An 8,501-nucleotide genomic window follows, 5' to 3' on the forward strand; every position below is an offset into this window, starting at 1 on the left:
CAAAAACATGACAAAAGAAGAAAAAAAGAAAGGAAAAAGGATGTCAAACCTTAATGGAAGAAATTCCCAGACATATCACCAATAAATAGCCAAACTTTATGCATAGAGATATTTTTATGCATTATAAATAAAAACTAAATCAGTCTGCTTTCCTCCCAGAAGCTACAGAGAAAAGTTTCCTTCAAGTAAGTATGCAAGAGTTTAATTTTCTGTTGTTTACGCATAAAATCTGAAAATAAAAAGGTATATACAGTGTTGCTGAGAATTATTTCTAGGCTTTTTAAAGTATTAATGAACAGTTACACTTAAAATCATATAGGTGTGTATGTGTGTATAAAAGTTAATCACATCAAAGAATTTACGTAGATGAAAAGTCTAAGAAACTACCTTCCAAAGATGATGTCAGCAAGTAAAGAGGCAGTACACAGAACTGCTTGTTTTTAAGTAAACTACCATAAAAGAGTTCAGAAAGGCATAAGGCTGGCTGTCAGGAAATGAGCTTAAGCAAAGGAAATGGGAGATGTCTCCTTCAGGGGATTTGAGGAAGGCTTTTACCAACGGGTGCTTTTGTTTTCCTTTTCATGCTAAGTCAGGATACAGGCTTTGTCTTTCATATGTACAAAAAAGAAATACCAAGGTGGTAAGATAACATCTGGGACAGTATAAGGCCTCATGTTTTCTCTAGTATAGAAAGCTGTTGACTGGCAGCCTACTGCCAGTCTTCCTTGATTTGGGCTGAAATACATTCAGGAGAAGGAGGGAATTACTAACAAAGGTTGAGCACTGATGCTTTTTACTCGATAAAAGCAGAAGCTGGGGCAACTATATTCCCTGGCTTAGGAATCTGGAATCAGGACACTGAAAGTCACATTGAGTCATCTACCAGGATACTCACAGACAGGCCAGGGGACAGGGATGCGTGATAGTGCACCTGTGGGTGTTTAAGCCCCCCATCATCCCATCCAAAATTAATATAATGTCTAATTTAAAACAGTTTGCTCGCAGCCTCTGTACACACACCTTACACTCCCTCCACAACCAACATAGGTTGTTGCCCCTAACCCTTCCTGCATAGAAATTCTGGAAGTGTTTACAGGAGATCAGTCTCCACGGACCACAGACTATAGCAGACACCTTAGAGAAGCTAGGACAAGAGACCTTGTGGCCCTAGAAAGGGAGAAACACAGAGAGACAAATACCCAGTTCACCCGAGACCAGCTCTGTGTCCTGAATTTTTCTTTGATGAGAGTCACCAAGATGCTTGCGAGAAAATTCTTAAGCCTGGTTGAGTGGGTAGCATGCAACCTAGTAATTTCTCACCATGACATATACAGGATTTAGAAAGAATAAAACCAAGTATGCTCAGATGGAAGCCCTTTTGCTGTGGAAAAACTAGTGGGCAAAGATGGGGATGCAGTGTCACGTTTCCGGGGTTCAGGGTTTGCCCTTACCCAAACTGGGAAAACTCTCCAACTCTGAGACCTACCATGTGTCTTGTGTCTCATGTTACCTGTTCTGGAGGTGCAGATTTTGCCAACCTCTGGCAGTCCCAACTAAATAGCATTTGTTCCAGAGCTGCTCTCCCTAGAAAGGGCTCTACCCCGAAAATGAACTTGACGAGTATCTTAACACCCACCTCCACCCATCTTTCCCTTCCAACTCATCCCATATTAAAACTTACACACACTCAGGAAAGCTGATCTCAGCCTACTGGCAGAAGGAAATCCATCGACTAAAACATTCAGTTTAAACTAAATAGTGGGGCTTCCTTGGTGGCGCAGTGGTTGAGAGTCCGCCTGCCGATGCAGGGGACATGGGTTCGTGCCCCGGTCCGGGAAGATCCCACATGCCGCAGAGTGGCTGGGCCCGTGAACCATGGCCGCTGAGCCTTCGCGTCCGGAGCCTGTGCTCCGCAACGGGAGAGGCCACAACAGTGAGAGGCCCGCGTACCGCAAAAAAAAAAAAAACTAAATAGTGGCAAGAAGTATTAATCTCCCAGGTAAATTATATAGTTTTAAATCACTTGTAAAGTCAAAAGAACAAATTTTTATTGATGAGATTTCTGTGGATACAGTTTTGGCTAAAGCCTCCCCTCATTTTATACTTTGTACAAAAATTTTATCATGAACAAAGCCAGTTCTAAGCAGACTTAGCCCTTAATGGAAACAGTACTTTGATGACACAATGGCTTCAAGGAAGGCCATCTCCCAAAAGGTGGAGGCATGAGTGAGAAGTGGGGAAAGCTGACCATGGAGGAGTCTGTGAAGGCTACCTATTGGGGGGAGAGGGAGGAAAGCTGCAACAGATATGAAAATGATGGAAGGATCATTTATGAAAGCAGCCGCTTGGAGACAGGGCTGGCTTGCTCTGCATGATGAGGATAAGCAGTGAGGCACCCTGCAAAGTAAACAGACTCTATAGTCAGGAAGGTCTGGGTTTGAACACCAGACTCCACAACTTACTCTACAGGAGAATCTGGGCACATTAATTAATCACTCTGAGACACAGTTTATTCATTTAAAAAATACAGAATTAGATAATTAGAGATAATATAGTCCGTGGCATATATTAGACAGTCAAGATGGCAATAAGTCAATCACTATTTGCTATGTACATCCTGGGAGAAGAGCTAATAACTGAGGCACAGAGGGACGGTGTGAAATACATGATATGAGAGCCATAGGCTTCAAGATTTACGACAGTGTAGAAATGGAGACCTAGGGCTCAAATTTCCTTTCCTCGTAATATTTTCTATCTAGCAGCTGGTTAGTTGTCCTACCAGAATTAACATTCTTCACCAAACCTTACTTCTGACATTATCTACAAAAACACTCCATTGTTTTTTTTGAAATTAAGTGCAAATAGAAATGGGCTATTTATAGCTACCACCCTTGGCTACAAATCTTGGATGCAATGTGGATGCTGGCTTGGGAGCTCAGAGTTCAACCTGGAGTGTAAAGAGAATGTAAATAATTGAAAGGGTGGGTCCTAATGAGTTACTCTCCCACTTATGTCAGAGTATGGGACAAATGAGGGGATAAACAAAAGGATGGAGTAAGCAACCAAATGATGAAAGGTACAGCTGTGGACAAATCAGATGCCCTGCTACAAATCTGGAGGAAGAAGAGGCTAAAGATTCTCTTTGTTATTATAAAAACAACAATAAATAAAACATAAAACAAGCTAAGGGGTCCTGATACATTCATTACAATAGACGCCAGATTTTCCATTAGTTTACAGAATTGATCGACTCTATATTCATAAACCAGAAAGAGTTAAACCATAAGTAAAATACATTTTATAAAACATTTAGTCCTATCCAAATAAAACCCAGTATTCCTTTTGGAGAGTGAAAATATGCCTAAAAGCAGGTTTGTCATATTAAATAGAATAGCAACATACTGTACCTGATTAAGAAATGTTTTTATAATCAAGAACCCTCAATTTTATTGAATGAATAATTTCTTTGTTGAACATCAAAGATGTATAATTCATGGGAACTTATTTTCTAAGGAAAATTTTGCAGATTTCCTTCTCTGAGAGAAATCTCAGGATTTTTAGAACATTGTTCAGTTGTTCTTACTTAATACCAATACAAAGCTAATAAACAAAGTAAGACTAGAGAAAATAAAATTTTGATTTAAGATTTAAGAGAGGACAAATATGCAGAGGAGAAATGGGAAGTTATCAATACTTTGGTCATAATATTCATTCACTTAACGAATATTACTGAGTGTCTTCAACACACTGTGCACTGGGGATGCGGACATGAAGAAGACAGACACGCTCTCCATCATCAAAGTGGAATGTGGGAATAATGGGGAAGAAAGAAATCACAATTGGGATGAATGCCACAAAGAGGAAAAACTGAATCCAAAGGAAGGAGCCCGCCCCAAGGAAATTACTTTTTAATTTTTTCTGAAAACCTGATAGAAGAAAAAAACCTATACAAGAGCAGGATTCTCTAAACAGCTGAAGGCTGAGGGACTTGGTGGGGAGTAGCAGGTGGCAGAACCATAAGCCACACAAGAAAGAAACTGTGTGCAAGCCTGTAAGTGTGCAAAGGAGAGGCTGATGCATTTAAGTAACGAAAGAAATCCAGAATGGCTGGGAGAAAAATAATCAAAAAGGAAGGGTACTGAAAGATGGCATTGGGACTTTAAACTATGGCTAGACACATCACAGGGAGTCATGCTGCCTTATAAAGGTCAATATTGTAAAGATGTCACAAAGCCAAGACTTTTTAATAGAAATGTGATTTGATTTGCATTTGTAAAAGATCACTAATGTTGGGTGGTTGGTGGACTAAAGAGGGTAGTATTGGATCATCACAACAACTAACCCTTATTGGGAGCTTCCTATGTGCCCACATAATACAAAGAGCTTTACACAGATTACCGAATGCAACCTTCACGAAAACACTTTGAGGGAAGTACTATTTTTTCCTCATCTCATAGAAGAAACTGAGGCTTAAACAAGGTGATGACAAGAAGAGATTTTGAAACCTGGAAGTCAGTGTTCAGAGCCTATACTTTACTACTATCTACCGTGAATACAGACTAGTTAGGAGCCTACTATAGAAATTCAAATAAAAGATATCTGTGGCTTAGACTAGGGGGTGTGGCAAAGGGGTTAGAGAGAAGTGTAAAGATTCAAGAGATAGTACACACATTCCGGTGCTGGAGTAGAGGAAGTGAAGTGGGAGGAGAAGGCTGACCTGAGGTTTCAGCATTTGGGTAGATGTTCCTTCCTTTAAGATAAGAGACACTTAGCAGAGGAGGATAAAAAATTTTGCTTTTGAACATCTTGCCTGAAAGCTTCCAGAAGGAACTGCCAGGTAAGCTGTGGGCTAAATAGGTGGGAAGTCCAACAGCAGGTCTGAGTTGGAGACATAGATTTGAAAAATCTTTAGCAAATGTGTGTACTTAAAACCACAGGAGAGAGTGAAATTTCTAAGGCCAAAATTTTCAACTGCAGTTTGTCCAGGACGCACTTGAAGAACTTGTTGAAAATGCAGATCCACAATCTCATCTTCATCCAACCCCAACTATTCTCCCACTGCGTAGCTAGGAAAGGGAAGCCAGGTAACTCTTACACATTTGGTTAGTTGAGCTTTGAGAAACTCAGAGAGGGAGAGGATGAGATAAGAAGAGGGAGGGTTAGGATGGGGTCTGATGAACTCTAACATTTAAAGGGTAACTATATGAAGCGTATCAGAATATGTCACCACAAAATATGTCACTGTGGCATAAGAATTATTCTGACCTGAAGGCAGTCAAGAAACAGCAGACACAGGAAAAGCTCTCTGCCCTCCCTGTTTCTGCCTAAAAGCAGAACATAAATTTCCCATTATAAACATGACATAGGTCTCCATTTGTAAAGGTGTTTCCCGACTCCTGTACCAGGAAGACCAGAAACAGCACAGAGGTAAGTCAGCATAACAAACTTTATTAAACAACCCCTATTTATCATATATTTCCTAGTCACCTTCCCATGATTTATTGCCCTTTGTCAAAATGGTATAGAAGCCCCCAAGGCTAACTGCTTCTTTGGGTTTTCACCTCTTTTCTATGGAGCCCTCATATATGTAAAATTAAAAATAAAATGTTATGCCTATGGACATATATACACTACCAAATGTAAGGTAGATAGCTAGTGGGAAGCAACCGCATAGCACAGGGAGATAAGCTCCGTGCTTTGTGACCGCCTGGAGGGGTGGGATAGGGAGGGTGGGAGGGTGGGAGACGCAAGAGGGAAGAGATATGGGGACATATGTATATGTATAACTGATTCACTTTGTTATAAAGCAGAAACTAACACACCATTGTAAAGCAATTATACTCCAATAAAGATGTAAAAAAAAATGTTATGCCTTTTCTCCTATGAATTTTCCTTTTGTCAATTTAATTTGCACACCTCTGAGACTAAATCTAAAAGTATAAAGGAAAAGTTTTTCCTCCTCTTCATATATGAGGACCTCCAGCAAAATATATGGGGAAAAGAGCAGCCAGATTGATGGGAGGAACATAGATGAGAATTGTGTCAGGAAATCCTAGAGAGGAGAGAGTATTCTAGGAGAAAGTTGTAAACGGTGTCAAATGCTGATATCCTGTCAACGTTTCTGAGGGTCAGTTCTGTTCCTATCCCTGAGAACCCCAAGGAGAATGCAATATAATCATGGTTATGGAGGAGATCCAACTATATCTATCATATTAGGCACTATTTTTCATGCTTTATATACTTTATTTTACTTTAAACCTTATATAGACTCCATATGACAAGTATAAGTATAATTAATTACAGATGAAAAATTGACATACATTGAGGTTCAAATATATTTCTGGGTTTATTTTTAATAAACAGTAGACCCATAATTCAAACCCAGATCTGTGTGATTCTAGAGGCAATACTCTTTCAGGTACAGAGTATCATAGTGCCTTTTAGTGTTACGCCAGAGCTATGGACCAGACTTTTAGGAAGCATAAAGGAGGGGCACCTAATTCACACAGGTGTAGAAAGAAGCGCCAGGAAAGGTTACTGATGAGCCAAACCTTGTATGAGAAGGAATTGGCCAATCACACAAGGGAGGGAAGGATAGGTGTTTTCAGCAAAACAGTACGGGCAGTCACTGATGGTAAAATAGAGCATCAACTTCAGGGAACTCCGTGAAGCAGTGGGTTCATGTAAGGGAGAGAGGGGCTCTGAGGAGGAAAGAGTAGAGGTAGGAACTTTATCCTGAAGAGGAACCATTTACAGATTTTAAGTAGAGGGGCCCCTGGGGCAGATTTGTGTAGGAATCTGTGTCAACAGTGTAAAGGATGAATTGGGGGAGGAGAATAAATGCAGACCAACCAAGTGAGAGCCTGGACAGTGGCCTGATGGACAACAGAGGAAAAGAGGATGTGTCAGAGAGAAGAGAAAGGCATGAAAAAAAAAGAACCGGAGGACTTGGATCAAGGCGGGTAGGCGTTGGGAGTGGTGACAAGGGGAGAGGTATAGAGGATGAGTACCAGTTTTCTGACTTGGGCAAAGGGGCAGCTGGCAGGAGATGAATGGAGGAGAGCAGATATGGAGAGAAAAAACTATGACTTCGATTCTGGGGTTAGAATTGCTTATAAACTTCCAGGAGGACGTGTTATAAAGGTGGCTGGCTGGATGGGACTGGCGCTTAAGAATAGGTCTTGGCCATGGCTGTTATCGCGGAATAGGTATACAAACGGTGATTCCCAAAGTCATCTGATCATAGAACTCTTTATCCAAAGCAAATGTTCTGAGAAGAGTTTATAATTCTCTCCTTCTGGGAAATTTCTGAAGCTTTATCAGCAACTCTTCCCCATTTTTTTTTCAACAATGGAATAGCCATTGAAGAAAACAAGGAAGATGGTAGCGCAGGGATCCATCCAGATCTGAATCTTTCCCATAGTCTTTAATATTCTACCAAAGATTTTTTTATCAGTTTGGTTGAAAACTGGTGGCCATATCATTCATGAGGATAAATGGATTTTATCTAACACAAAATATACTTTATGACTCTTTTTTTTTTTTATTCTCCAGTTTTCATTTGTTTGTGAATTATCTCCATTATCCAATGACTTGTTCTTCTCAGTTTTGGTGTGTAATTTGGATCAGATAAAGGTGGAATGGTGAGGAAATTACAGTTGTTCCATCTTTCATACTGTGACATTTTGAGTAATCGAAACAATTTAGCTATCATGCGAAGAATTCTGTTGTCAAATATACAAAAATCAATTCATGAAAATGACAAGAATCACGTTTATTTGGTGAAGCAACAAACTACTAAAACTGCTTTAATTTCTTTCTAATGGCAACAATGTCCCAGGAAAACAATTTCACATCATTTACTCCTATTGTGACATATATATTAAGAAGTTCGGGGAGAAATGTTGCACAGTTTTTTTAAGTAATGCTTTTAAAAGGGAATTTCCATAACAATTATGTAATTATTAAATGAAAATAGCTGTATTGCTAGACAGGAAGGCCCATCCCAGCAAAAACAAAAAACAAAAAACAAAACCCAGTGTATTTCTCTTTGAAAATTACTGTTGGGAGATTGATGAGGTAAGGAATAACATGAATAATTCTATTCCATGAAGAGAGAGGCTCCTCCCCCTCTTTTCTGGCATGAATGCCACTTTCTTTTAGAAGAATAGATGGGTCACAGTGTACAACCTAGCTTTTCCTTCTGTGATGCACTAATTTAGTATGGATCAAGATCCTGGCCAGCCAAAGAAAAGGTAAATACCATCCATCAGACTTTCACTGAATTGTCAAAATTAAGAGTATTTGTTGTATTTTTTTTCTCACACTAGATTTCTTCTCTTTTAGGGAATTCCTATAGTTGTGCATTTTCCCCCCAATTACTCAGGGTCATATTATAAAGATTATAATTAAATCAATTTTAACACACTCTAGTTGAATTCAAGCCTACTTATTCACCATCACTCCTAGTATATTTGATTACCTCCAAAGAGCTGGTTGTC

This window comes from Hyperoodon ampullatus, assembly GCF_949752795.1.
Source record: "Hyperoodon ampullatus genome assembly, chromosome: 9".
Taxonomy (NCBI): Eukaryota; Metazoa; Chordata; class Mammalia; order Artiodactyla; family Ziphiidae; genus Hyperoodon; species Hyperoodon ampullatus.